General features: G+C 42.3%; 1 protein-coding gene and 1 long non-coding RNA gene across 9 annotated transcripts in view; both read right to left on the bottom strand.

The window, feature by feature from the left end:
* Positions 1-14895, bottom strand: part of FOXP1 (forkhead box P1) — a 511285-nt gene that overhangs the window by 219598 nt on the left and 276792 nt on the right. The window lies entirely within an intron of this gene.
* Positions 1-14895, bottom strand: part of LOC131511020 (uncharacterized) — a 30571-nt gene that overhangs the window by 10028 nt on the left and 5648 nt on the right. Inside the window, exon 2 of the long non-coding RNA XR_009261302.1 lies at positions 227-282. This is a non-coding gene — a long non-coding RNA (uncharacterized LOC131511020). The remainder of the gene's footprint in view (positions 1-226; positions 283-14895) is intronic.

Here is a 14895-nt window from a genome sequence, read left to right as displayed (position 1 = left end):
TTTGCATTAGCAAGTTGCCTTCTCTCTTACGTCCTTCTGTCCTTCATACCTAACAACCAACAATCTATTAGAAACCTGCATTTCAGGGTTTCTTTCAGAGGGAGACACAGCCTGGAAAAGGCATCTGCTCGGATGGGGAAAGTTGCGGTGAGACGCACAGGCCTGGGGTCTGGGCCACGGCTCTGCCGGCGGCTTCCCCCCACCCCCCCCTTAACCCTTATCTTACAGATGTCCTTCAGGAGGAGTGTCTGCTGACCGGGCTGGCTCTTCATTTACATTTTTCTGTTGACAAACAGAGTCCATGAATATTAATTATTCTGAAGTTTATTTGCAGAAAAGGCACTTTCTAATCCTTATCAATTATTTATTGAAAATCTCCCCCACCTAATAATCTCATTAACATTATTATACTAAGGCCAACAGCAAATATTCCTTTGATAAGTAACAACCCAACCCGTTATTCTTCCTGCCAAATCTCATGGAGGCTCCTCTGCTTAATCATGGACAACCTGGCTTTTGTTTCCAGGAAGCTCTAGGTTAGCCCTCCTTTTTTTATTTTTTAAATAAAAGAAAACTCACATACAGGGCCTATTGTTTTAACACAGAAAGTTTCTGATACACTAAAGGAAAAAAAATAAAATTAAAACACTAGAAAAATACATGTATGCCTGCTTTTTTTATCCCTGTCGGTTATGTGCGGAATTACTAAATGGAAACCCCCAGGGACCCAAACCCTACAGTCGGGGAGTGTGAGTGTCCCCAGGGGAACACATCAAGTCTGGGAACATGTGAGGGTCTGCAAGAATGTAAGGCAAATAAAAACCACGTCTCAATAATGAAGACACCTTCTACTTACAGACTATGTTTCACTGCTTACAAAGCATTCTGACCTTTAATACCTCATTTGCTTCTCCTAATGCCCCTCTCAGGTGTGCAGGACAGTCATTATTAACTTGATCTTACCGATAAAGAAACTGAGAGTAAGGGACTGCCTAAGGTCACAGAGCTACCAGGCGGCAGGGCACAGGCTATATTCCAGAATGTTTTGCATCCAACTCATTCACTGAGTCTGTCTTCAAAACCAGGATTTCCTCTAACTTCCTTCGTCCTTTTTAATGCACTGTTGGTGTTTCACAAGACATTCTTGCTTGGAATTTCAGGTTTTAAAGACAGTGTTGTGCCTATCGGGGGTACACTAGGGACTACACTTCCCCCAAATCACCAAGGCACCGAATATGTAAAACAGAGTCTGACTTCTAATTTAATCAGAAATTAAAGAGAAAAGAAACAGCATGCAATTTTAGAAGCAGAAGGAATCTGTGAAATGAACTGGTTTCCAGAGGCTCAGAGAGTCAGTGACTTGCTACAAATCACTGAAAGGCTCCAACCCAGGCTGGCTGACATCCACATCAATGTTCATGGATCATATTTGCAAGAGCCCTTGCATTTTCCAAACTGGAGAGGTCACTTCTTTCTTCCTTTTGAACCAGGGGTCAGCTTTTTTTTTTTTTCCCCTACCACAAAAGGAGTTTCTTCTCCGTTGCCTAAGACCGTGAGTCAGAATCCGTAAAGATTTCCCAAAATTTGACATGGTTTCATAGGAATAATCAGCCAGGAAGGCACTTCAACTTCACTCTCTCAACCCCAAAGTCTCCATCTTGCCTTTTCTTCACCAGCATCACCCAATCAACCGGACTGATTCACAAGGTTTCCAGAGTGGAAAGTGCTTTTCTTTCACCCTGCATGAAAACACTGCAAGCATAAAAGATGTATTGATGCAACATAGTAGCTGTTATCCTACTAGTACATTCCACCCAGGAGACGGACAAAACCCGATCCAAAGTCAAGACGACACCCTACACACTCCAGGTAGAAATTCACTAAAAGGCAAGACGACTGGGGGGATGCAGGGGGTAACAGGCCAGTTCATGATGACCAGGAATGTCCACGAAGGAAATATCGAGGTTACCTCTGACAAGTCTGGTAACAATGAGATTTGAGGATGAGGGCTGAAGTCATCTTACAAGGAAGTCATCTTATAAGTTCCTTATAAGGAAGTGCAGGCATATTCTGGGAAGTCTCAGCTTCTTTCCTAACAGCATTCGAGAAAACGTGGGTTTATGGGATAACCACAATGAATGAGGCTTTGAGGAATGGGAATTGGGAAACAAAATACGGTGGGGAGGATGAAACCGTTTTTCAGGAAGGAAGTGAAACCTGATCACCTTTAAAAGGAACTTTTATCAGAGGAACTTTATCACCTGCTACACAACAATTTCCTTGGGCTACCATCTATGTGTCCTAGAGAGGACAGCAAACTACAGCCCATGGACCAAATCCGGCCCTCTACTTGTTTCTGTAAATAAAGTTTTATTGGAACACAACCATGCCCATTTATGTATCATCTATGGCTGCTTTCACGCAGAGTGTTTGGGAGAGAGAAGAGCCAAAGAATTTTTAACATTTAAAGTAAATTTAAGGGACGCCTGGGTGGCTCAGTCGGTTAAGCGTCTGACTTTGGCTCAGGTCATGATCTCACGGTTCGCTGGTTTGAGCCCCATGTCGAGCTCTGTACTGACGGCTCAGAGCCTGGAGCTTGCTTCGGATTCTGGGTCTCCCTCTCTCTCTGCCCCTCCTCCCCTCACACTCTCTCGCTCTCAAAAACAAACATTAAAAAGAAAAAAAAAAACGTTAACTAAAATAAATTTAAATGTAAAGATGGCCGAACCCTGCTCCAAAAAGAAAACAGTGAAGAAAAATAACCACTTCCCAATAATCACTAACACAATTTTAAAAGAGACATACATGTACACACACACAGTCACATAGATACACCCTATACATTGAACGCAGTTCGTGATGGGTGTCGGTAACCACAGGAATGAAGTTGCTGACTCCATCCATCCCAACAGACGATGGAAGTGCCGACATCATACTACACAAGATTGTTTCCAAACACATCAGGGGCGTCCATGCAAAAGTGAATCAAAGGACAAAGCCTTTATTTTGTCTGAGCTTAGTTTCTTCATCCATAAAATGTGAGGCTGGATTCATGTAAGGAATTTAAAAAATTCTAGGACTATACAGAGAAAGAAAAAGAAAAGTGAAAACACACATCACATATTTGGGGCAGGGAGTGGAGGGCAAAGGAGAATGAAGGACATGAGGGAGACCAGGTACAATCCAGGGAGAAGAGAGAAATACGTGTCAAAGGGACAAAAAGAAGTCACTTTTATCATTCGTGCGGGAGGTGTAGATTCTGCAAGAGCTTAGCACCTCCAGCTAGTGGCTAGTGATAGAGGGAATGCTCTACTTAAACATAATAATGAATTAATAGAGAGATCAGTGTTCTTTGAATCCTCCTGGAGAGAAGGTGAGAGACTGAGAGGAGACAGAGCAGAATGGAATCTACTTTGGACGTGCAAAGTAGGTTGAGGTGTGAACATCCAGGCCACCTGGAGATGTGCATTCACTCCTTCTCCTTGTACTGGGAAGTGGAACAGCCCAATTTTCTTCTCCAGCCCATGTGTTTCTTTTCTGCAATGGCAACACAGATGCGGCCACGGTGACACCTTCGAAGAACTGAGGTCCTTTCCCTCTCGAACAGCAACCCCAAAGTGGGAGCTTTTCAAACTACGACTTTTCTTTCAATAAAATTGCGTCAGCCTACTAGTCCACCGCTCTTGCCAAAAGCAGACGCAGTTTGTTTTTAAAGGTGAGAGAGAGATGAAGACAGACAAAGAAAGACCCACTGCGGCCTGGTGTCTGGACTTCGGTGTCGATCCAGAACAGGGACCAACGAGCATGTTAGCTAATTATCACAACGGGTAAAGCAAGGACTGGGCACACTCAGCCATCTTCACAAAATAAGCCACGCCAAGTTTCAACAATTTCCCAAACCGGAAACAAACACAGGCTTTGCTGCCCGGAAAATGTACATAGTTTGACTTGTAGGTTATGAATCTTTAAAACTCCTACCACAAGTCCTATCGCACATCCTTTGTGAGTACTATCTTTTATTTATTGTGCTAAGCAATTTTTCTTTGTTGACTGGAGCGGGGTTGGATGTGAGCAAAGCAGGTGAGCCACGAAAACATTAACACAAAATACCACTTGGGGAGGAGAGGACACTTTGTCAACAGAGCTGATCACTCTTGAAGCAAAATAATCCACTCTTTTAGGTATTAAAACAACGAAAATAACGGTGGTGACTTCAAAAGGACTAACTCATTAATCAGTGAGGCTGAGTGAATAATTTCCCCAAGAAGCACAAGGTACCAGAGATATTTCACCCAAATACATTTTTGTATGGTCGGGAAAAGGGTCGAGCCTGTCACATAATACTAAGAAAACATAGAAGGTATTTCCCCAGCCCGTCAGTCTGTGACAGCTGTGTGGGGCACCTGGAGAAAGTTTGCAAGTTTTAGGTCTTCCAGTTGTGTGCACCCACACACAGGAGCAATAAAGAGAAACTTGTCTGACCCAAAATGGCTGCTTTTAAGTTGTCTATAAAACATCTATTGCAACCATCACAGCTTGCCGCTTATTATGTGCAGACTTATTAAGAGACCCAGATTTCCCATTTCTTAAAAGCCAACACTTCCATGCCCCTGACTCGTGCAGGAGACAGCAATCTGAAAAGCATTCCATGTCGGAGGCATGGTTCAGATCTGCTGGAACCCTCCCACGTCGGCTTTATTGTCTGCAGCACTCTGTAAACCTCACCACGGGCACCACTGAATTTCTGTTGTTTCTGGAGTGACACAAAGGCCTTCCAATCGAACTGTTTCCGAAACGAAGGGATGATAATCACCTCTGCCTGGGTGTGCCAGGCTTGGGTGTTCAGCAGAAGGATGCAGGCAACAGGTGTGAGGCAGGATCCTCCTCCAGAAACGAAAAGAAACAAATCCGGGCAGCAAGGCAGAGTGGCTCACCAGTAAGAGTGGGCACAGGGGCTTTAAAAGGAAGGGCTCAGTCTGAAAAGACGGGAGGGTGAAAACGGAAAGGCTCTGTCTAGAGGAATATTTGGCATTTTTGGCAAGACTGGACTCGGCGAGAAAAGATGGGCTGAAACGGGAGAGTTCTGAAGGCCGTACCATTTTAGGGGGTTCACAATGGGGCAGGAGGTGCAGGCAAGTGCGAGAGAGCCTTGTAACATGACCTGATCATCAGCACGATAAAGGCAAGGAGAGAGGCTGGCATGCCGTGGGCAGGGGCTTAGGTTGAGGGACCCATCAGACGTAGGCTGGAAGTGGGGCTTGTCTCCGTGATCAGCTGTGTGAACTTGGGCAGCTAATTAAGTTTCTTTCTGTGAAGAGTAGGAATTTTAAGAGTACTTGGCTCACAGTATGCTTGTGAGAACAAACTGCCCTAATACAGGTACGAAGCATAAAGCTGGAAGGAGGGAACTTTAATAAATTTTACTGATATTACTAGCACTTTTCGTGCCATTACTATTACTGGCATGAGGACCCTTGACCCTTGAACAACACAGGTTTGAAGGGCACTGGTCCGCTCCCACCAATTTTTCCCCAATATAATACAGTAAAGTCCCATCAATGTATTTTCTCTTCCTTGTGATTTTCTCGTTAACGTTTTCTTTTCTCTAGCTAACTTTATTTGTAAGAATTCAGTACATGATATCTACAACGTATAATACATGTTAATCAACGACTTATGTTATCAGTAAGGTTTCTGGTCAACGGTAGACACCATTACTTAACTTTTGGGGGGAGTCAGAAGTTATATGCAGATTTGCAAGGGGCGGGTGCCACTAACCCTTACAGTGTTCGAGTCAACTGTCGATTGTCATTTCAAACCAATAAAAATGTGTGACAATAGGGATGTTTAAGATTAGTGATAAAGACAAGAAATGTACTTATTTACTGAAAATGGGTAGGCTATCATACCACGATGAAAGTTTCTTCCTAAGAATAATTTTTAGGGGCACCTGGTTGGCTCAGTCGGTTAAGTGCTGACTTTGGCTCACGTCATGATCTTGCAGTTCTTGAGTTCAAGTCCCGCGTTGGGCTCAGTGCTGACAGCTTAGAGCCTGGAGCCTGCTTTGGGTTCTGTGTCTCCCTCTCTCTGTCCCTCCGTGCTCACACTCTCTCTCTCTCTCTCTCGAAAATAAAATAAACATTAAAAAAAAACTTTTTAAAGTAATTTTTAAGGAAAGTGCCCAAATACTGACTTGGCTGGCAAAGTGGGAAGAAGGTGGAGGTGGGCGGGGGGGAGGGGATAAAGTGAGGAAAATAGCATTAATTAGACCATACACTATGAAATTCAAAACTAAGAACGTGAATTTTCCCCAAAAGCTATAAACACTAAATACAAAATTAAGATGAAAAAGTGAACCGTGACGTACAAAACTTAGCCCTAACCATTCCCACTGATAACATTATGGCTAGCCATATTTTTTAAGGATATAGTTCCACGGTGAGAAGTTACATATTTTATAGGGATATGTAAAAATGTGAAGGAGTGATTAAGGGAAAAAGAGAAAAAAGAAAAGGGAAAGGCTAAGTCCATCACCAAAATGTCCACCGTTGATACCTCTGTAAACTGAGATCGGAGGCAATATAGTTTCTTCTTTCTCTGTTTTCCTAGCTGCATCCTCTAACCTTTCTACAATGAACGTGTAATTAATTGTACGGTAGAAAATTTGAAATTATTTGGTATTCCGTTTTCAATTGAAAACATCTGAATTACACCCAAGCCTTCCGCACAGCCAGCACAGAGGATTTCACTCTGGGCTCTGGCACAGGGGATATTTTGTAGGCACTGGCAGAGTTAAGTGACTGTCTCGGCACCTCTTCCAGCACATTCCGCAGCCATTCCCTAATTGTGCCACAGTCGCTCTGCCAATATTTTATGGGAGTCTCACAAAATGCACCTATAGCTAGTTATACTCACAAATGGGAGCACCTCCTAAAATTCTGGCTAAAAAAAAAAAAATCGACTCCCTCCCCCCCCTTTTTAATTCTTCAGAAACTTCCCCCAACCTTCCAGAAATAAGACAGGCCACAGAAGTCAAATATTATGTCCGACTGGAGCCTAAAAAGGGGGCTTGCCAGACAACGGCCTGGGGAAGCCACTTGTTAGGCGCAGGGTGTAATTATTTGCTATCCTGGTTCTAGGTACTAATCCCACAGAAATTACAGAAGGAGGGCAGTAAGGAGCCCTGAGACATAAAAATCATTGCCATGTGTAAAAACTTAGATGTTAAAAAAGAAAATGCAGGCACAAGAATTTAGCCAGAAAAAAAAAATAGACATGCCAATAAAAAAGCTGCTTCTTAAAATTTGGCTGGCAGTGTCCTCCCCCCTCCCCAATGGATACTCTTAGTAAAGAAAACATGGTAGGTTTTTTCTCCCTTGCCTGTATTTGATTTCCAATTAAAATTAAATATAAACTGAAACGCCACCTGGATTTTAGCAAAATCCAATCCCCACCCTCCACCGCTCCTTTTTCTTAAAAGAAGAACCTGGGCTTACATATACAAACATTTCGCTAAATGACCCGTGGCAAATTGCGTAATGCCAGTAAAAGTTGTGTTTTTTAAGTTATGAGCCCCAAAGATTTTATCTGAAATAAAACCCTGATTCAATTCAGATTCTGGAGGCAAACTGTGTCCTTAGCTCTGCCTCTAAATTTAAAACATTTGTGGTAGGGCCCCTTTAGTAACGTTGCTAGTAGGTATGCGGGAGAAATTCTGTATTTATTAAGATATATGTTTTCTTTTCTAAAATGGTAAATTGGGGCACTAATTGCCTACAAGAACAGATTCTCTGCAGTCTTCCTATAGAGGTCAGTTTCTAAATGAAGAGTGTGACTGTCAAACCGGAGTGTGTCCATATTCCAATTAATTATCCCAATGAGGGAAGACACAAGAACTCTGGAATTCATGGAGGAGGGTTCTCCTTGGAGGTCTCTAACATGAATTTATTTCTACAATGCTCCAAGGTGATCAGGTTTGAATACAAACTGGATAGTGTACGTGGTGGAATATATGTTAAAGAATGGAATCGCCTTAAGAAACAAGTTGGTTCCCTCCTGGTCTGTGACTTTGGATCCCTAAGATTTCAGCCCTGCTTTTTCCCTGCCCTCAGAAGATGTTAAGCAAGCACAATTCTAGAGTTGAGAGCACTCTATTTTAAAGGCTTGACTAATGTGCTAAGGCTTTTGTATATATATGTATGTTACTCAACGTACTTATACGCAACCCCACCCTAGAAGTTATCTCTATTACTCCATTTTACAGATGAAAAAAGTAAAGCTTAGAAAGACTGGCAAAACTCATCTACCTTCACTCATTCAGCAAGTAGTAGAAATGACCTCTGAACCCTTGCGAGGAGGATTCCAAAATGTCTCACGTGAAATGTTTCTCCAGCATTTTCTAGACTGAGGCAGTGAAATAAGTCTCTAGTGGAAATGCACGCGCTGGGTAAGCAACTAAGTACCTGTGTATATTACTGTCAATACAGTACACGATTAAGTCCACAGGCTGGCTCCAATGACTGTGCTTTTAGATGTGCTTCCTTTTGCAGCGGTTATCAAAATGCGATCCTCTAACGAGCAGCAGAGAATGAGTTAAAAGCATCAGAAAGGCAAATTCTTGCCGCCCCCCCCCCCACCAGATCCACAGAATAAAGTACTCTGGGGGTAGGTCTAGCAATATGTTTTAAGATGCCCTCCAGATGATTCCAATACACATAAAAGTCTGAGAACTGCTGCTGAACGCTATACGACCTCTCAGTAAAAGCGTACCCCTGAATCAAAGGGTATGATTATCTTAAGCCTCTTGACACCCCATGCCACAGTGCCCCCAGAATGGGCTGCACGAACTTACACTCCCAGCAGCCACGAAAGGGAGTGCCAGCGTTATACGTATCATTTACTGTAACCTTTGCTGATGTAGTCAAAGATCTTCCAAGTAAAATTACTTGGGTTCTTTATTTAGAAGAACTCAAGAGTGTATAAACCTGGTGATTGCATTTGAACAGATACAAAATGGCTCTTAGAACCTGTGCAGAGTGCTATCTATGACCTTACTTTCCAGAGTTTTCTTCAGAGCTGGCATTTATCGTGCTGCATTTAAGATATCCAAGAACTAATTCCAGGGACACATTGGTAAGCACTGAGAGCCAGAAGAGGAAACCTTTTCCAAATTAAAGATAGGTTACTAATATACTTAACACTAATTAAACACAGAAAAATCGAGGAACATTTGTCAAAACACTGAACCAGCAAGCAAATCTAATTAACAAGCAGTATGGACTGTATAGTGTTCTAATTGGGGGGTAGGGGATTGGGGCAGGATGTGCCTGAAACGCACTGCACAATTACACAAACACATGCACAAACACACACTTTTCACGGCAAAAGATGCTGAGGTTTCATCAGATTCACAAAGGAGGAACCATAAACCTGCAATATGCATGCATGACAGAATTAAAGACATGGCCTTTGCTAGAGAAACCCTCCCACCTGGAAAACAAAAGAGATTTTCACTAATTGTGAGACCTCATGATAAGTCATCTGTCACACGCTGAAAACCAGAAAGAAGTAAGAACGTAAGAAAACAAAGAAGACAGACAGAAGGGAGAAAAGACAAGGCCATGCATTTCTAGGAAAGAGTGTCGGTTCATAAAAAGCTGGACTTAACGAATACCTTCAAATTTGACAACTATTTCAAAATTAGGTATTACGACTTCACTCGTTCTAGCTCTGTGACAAACAGAGGTGAATCAGCTAAAATTCAATATAAGGCAGTATATAAAATATGGACACCACCAGCCAAACGACCAGCCTTGTCAGTCTCCATCTAATCTTTGGAGATCGTACGCTCAACTCAGGCAATGGTCTGTGTAAACAGATAGGCCCCAGGCCATTTCCTGGAGACCAATAAACTCAGATGCTGGCATCCAGTATACACAACTTCTCCTTACCATATACCTGCAGTTGCTCCACAGTGGAAATCCCCCTTGCTTATCCCCGAGTTACAAATGGCAAAATGGCAGCGATACACCCTTGGGCATTTAGGTCATAAACCAAAGCCATACGGCTCACTATATACACCTTCTATCCATTATCTCCTGACCGAAAGGGTTAAATGAAATCAGCTGGTGTGCATGTGATGAGTTACTGTTTCTTAAATGGTACCAAGGGCTTCTGAAATCCCACCAACACGGTCACAAATAAACCCTTCCTCTCTGGGTTACTGAAGATTTAGTGCTTAAATCACTCATCTGTTGATTACTCACAGGCATCTCTCCTACAGCTTATCTTCATTTGCTTTGAAATTTTTATTGATATTTAATGCCTATGTTTATGTTCTGTTCCACTACAATTAGATTATAAATTTTAGGAATTCAGGGAGATATTAAGGGTATTTCTTCATATATTCTGGGACTGTGAACATAATGATAGGCTCGTTTTTACGTTAATTTTCTCTGGTGAGAGAACCATGGAGAAGAAAAAGTACTCTTTGAGTGACACAGTGTCCAACCTCCATTTCCTCAGTGGGGTGGGGGCTGATTGTTCTTCTCACCACCAGTAACTCCAAAACATTTAATTTGTGAAATGGGTTCAGCTACGTGATGAAAAAGAAGCTGCAGATATGAGTGAATCAACAAGTGACTTTACCACGCCTGAAAAAGACAAAGTCATACATTGTGATACCTCTCTTTTTTTGAGGGATGATTGGGAAGGGAAGGACGAATGATCCCTCAGGTCTTCACTTCATAGAAAGAGAAGAAGGTTCGAAGGGCGCCTGGGTGGCTCAGTCGGTTAAGCATCTGACTTCCCCTCAGGCCATGAGCTCCCAGTTCATAGGTTCCAGCCCTTTGTTGGGCTCTGGGCTGACAGCTCGGAGCCTGAAGCCTATTTCGGATTCCGTGTCTCCCTCTTTCTGTGCCCCTCTCCTGCTCTCATGCATGCATGCGTGCTAATTTAAAAAAAAAAAAAAAAAAAAAAAGAAGAGATGGTTCTGGAAGGTAACTCTTGCCACATTTGCCATTTACTAATTCAAGGGTCAAGAAACTTTTTCTAGAAAGGGCCAGGTGAGAAGTATTTCAGGTTTTGTGAGCTAGCCATTCACTGTTGCAATAATTCACCTCTTCTGCGGTAGGAAGAAAGCAGCTATACAGACAACGGTAAAGCAAGAGAGATGGTGGTGTTTCAATAAAACTTTTTTTCTTTTTTCTTTTTTTTTTTTTTTTTTAAGTCCAAGAAGGGAATTTACTAAATCTCAACTCTTCAAGGAAGGGCTGAACAGACACACCACAAAAAAGGCAGGTGAGCAAGCAAATAGCATGAACAAGTGGATCCAGGAACTCAACAGCAGACAAGTCCTCCCCCCACCCCCTGCTCTTGACTCTAGCTCTTTCTTTCTTCTTCCACGAGATCCTTAAATGTTCTGAGTCTGTTTACTAAAATGGGGTCCCTCGGAGAAGGAAATGAGATAGCACGCTGCAAACAAACAAAATACCTCATTGGGTCCCTCGGAGAATTAAATGAGATAGCATGAGGCGAAGAAATAGAATACCACAGTGCTCAATAAATGTCAACAAAACCTTTCTTTAAAAAGATAGGTGGCGGTCTGATTTAGTTTGGCCTTGTGGCTTAGCTCCCCAACCCTGGTACATTTTGTAGGTTTAACACAGCACTTTGTACCTAGAACCTGCCCAGTCAAGGTACTGAACAAATGCCTGAGACAAGTCTGAAATATTTCCAGAATATAACTGTGACAATCATAATTGTGAACGTCACATAGTCAGCTTATGCATGATGCCTTTCCCTCTCTGAACACATTCATGACAGAGTCAGTGTATCTGTAAATGCACGCGACATACACATGTAATACCCAGCACGAGCTCTGAGTTGGTAAGAGGAGTGTATATCCAATGAGATAATCAGAATATAATAAAAATGCACGTAAAGACATTTTCACTTACTACTTTTGGATGTTTGAATGCCTATTGAGTTGAAATGGAAATATCATGAGTAGGATGAAAAAAATGAGGCAAGGTAAGCAATATTATCACGGTATTATTTATCATACATATTAGGATCCAAAATAGTCAGGAAAGAATGAGCATTATGTCATTCTCTCCCAGTCTTTAACCTTGTAAAAGGTTGTTGGGTTCGTATGCAGGATAACAAGAGTCAATACAAGAGGCTATAAAAATGGAACTGCGTCTTACCATGCAACCTTGAAAAATTAATACTTAATCATTATACTCATAAAAGGCCACTTCTGCCCTGTTTCAGGATGTTACATATTATTTTATTAAATTTTTCCAAAACTCTTTCTCCCTTTGGCTCTGAGACACATATATGGCTCTGCTGTTGAAAAGCAAAAGACATTTTACGCACAATTTTCCCTCTACTAGAAAGAGGTATATTGTGCCCTTCAGTGAACATAAAATTGATATTATCATCTCTTAGTTTATATCTCACTACTTAACCTTCAGATTAAAAGTTATTGGATTTGAATGACTCAGAAGACATCATGTCACCTTCCCGTCAACGTGGAGACAGGGGAGTTGGGGGTGAGAGGAGAAGGTACAGTGATAAAAACACGGATTTTGGACCAGCTGCCACTTCGCCTCTTCTGACAAGCAGTGGTGATACTGACGATTCCTTGCGCTTGTGTGGATGATGAATTGTGTGACAAATAGTCTACTTGGAGAATCTTTGCGGGAGACAAATCTACGTCAGGAAGTTAATTTTATTTTGGGTACAGTTGAAAAGGAGCAGTCTAAAAATAGGGCTAAAAAGGGTTAATTCAAGGAGAACCTTAGGGTTACCACCTTTACAAAATCCTACCCCTGTTAGGCAGAAGAGACTGGAAAACATTCTCACAGAAGGATTAAAGACAACAGAGCTTCCTTCCCCCCCATCTGCCTCTATCCAGGGCTCAACTTAAACACACAAACAAGGTCCTGACATCCCTAAGCAGTTGAATCTACACCCCGTCAATGAGTCTGCTGATAACACCAGCTGCTTAATAAGGACACATTGTATTTTTCCAACAAAAGAAACACAACATACACCCCCTTTCACCTTAAAAAACAAATTCATTCTAAGAAGCTTGTGTCAATATGAAGGAGACTTTATCAAAGATCTAACTTTGTAGTTTTGTTCTCCAAAAGAGATTAAGTCCGTCCCATGATCAATAGGGACACAAGCGGTTTATCAGCATTCCCCATGTGACTTTTGGAAGATATACTCATTAGTACCTGGCAAAGGCTAAAGGGAAAATGCTTGATGCAAATAAATACAAACAAACATACACAATCAAAATAGTGAGTTTTAGTGATAGAAGAGGATGCTGTTGTTATTTTAAATAGCCTTAAAAAAAAAAAAAAAAAGAACTTTCCAAAATAAGTCCATTCCCTTCTTATAAATTACGTTTGTGCTTTATCATAGCACAATAAACAAACAGTGACAGGTAGGAAAGGAACATACATGGGTTCTCCTCGATGCCCTTCTTTTTTCTCTTCTGTTCCCTGATGCCACCATTTTGCCAGTCATTCACATGGGAAATGGTGACCTACCCCTCATAACTGCCGCTACTCAGTGTTTTCACATCTAATTCAAAAGGCCCTGTTGATTTTCTCACACGCCCCTCAACGCTCTCTTGTGGCCACGGCCTTCCCTTCTCTTCCTATTTCATTCACTCACGGAGTCTGTCAAAGAACTGCTCTATGTCAGGTCCTGTGCTGTGTGTTGGGGAACATCAGGGAATGAGGAAGGGCCATCCCTGCCCTTGTGGGGCTTACAGCCGACCAAGGGATTCAACTGTAGGAGGAGAAATGCAAGGGCAAGGGGGGACGGGTGATCAGTAAAAGCGAGCCCTCAATGAAATGAGGCGAGGTCTAGTGCCCATTACTAAATTCTGGACCAACTGCAAGAGCCTTGTGGATGCTACTCATCTCTCAGGGATCTCTTTGCTTCCAAGCCAGGCCAGCCCCAACCCTCTAATTTACCTTCAGCACCCCTCCCCTTGAATGGCCTCTCTTCAGTGCTTAGAAACCTCCCCCGTTTTAGAAACCCAAGCCTCCAGCAAGCTGACCCCAGATAACCTTGCAACCACCTTCCCAAAGCTCCCATCCTTGCATTTCAGGCTGTACCCCAAATTTGCTTTGCTGGCGTCTGTGCTGACTCCTTACACACAGGCACGCACCACGCAGATCAGTCAAATCAAAGAAGGTGCAACAAATGAACAAATGAATTTCAAGAACTCCAAAGCTAAGAGACAAGGTTAGCAAGGTATTTTCCAGGGCAGCACGTTTATTAGCTCACGTGGAACAAAGCTGAGGCCAGGTGAGTACGTGAAACTCTCTCCGCCACATTGTCTTGCAGAGGTGAAAGGAAAAAAAAAATGTGGTTGTATTTCTCTGAAGCAAATCAAACACAGTATTTAGCGAAGGGTCTCTGGAATGTTACAAGTAACACTTCATAATTACAATAGATTTGAGTTCAAAGAGCAAGTGATGAAAAGAAACTTTCTAATAGGGGGTTCAATTCCCTGTATAAACTTCCCTTTGGTGGCTCCATCTAGCACTCGCATTTATATTGCTATTCTACTTTGTCATAAAAGCAGTCACCTCGTAACCCTTTTTATCAAGTAATCTATGCGCTACCTAAAAGGACACTCGACTCCATCAGTGGAGTTATAGGTTTACGTTATACAAACATACCAATTCTGCCTGGTCAGCACCACTTGTCAATAAGCACAAGCAGTTGCAAAACAGCAAAGTAGGTTCCTTGCCTTCAGAGAACAGATAGGAGCCTGCCAGTTGTGCAAAACAACGCTAGCTAATCTGTCATCAAATTACCATTAAAGTCACACCTCCAGAAAGCTCAAAAAGAGATTTCTGATCAGAC

Source organism: Neofelis nebulosa, chromosome 4 (assembly GCF_028018385.1).
Source record: "Neofelis nebulosa isolate mNeoNeb1 chromosome 4, mNeoNeb1.pri, whole genome shotgun sequence".
Classification (NCBI taxonomy): Eukaryota; Metazoa; Chordata; class Mammalia; order Carnivora; family Felidae; genus Neofelis; species Neofelis nebulosa.
Note: the sequence above shows the minus strand (reverse complement) of the source record. Positions and strands in the feature narration are given on the sequence as shown.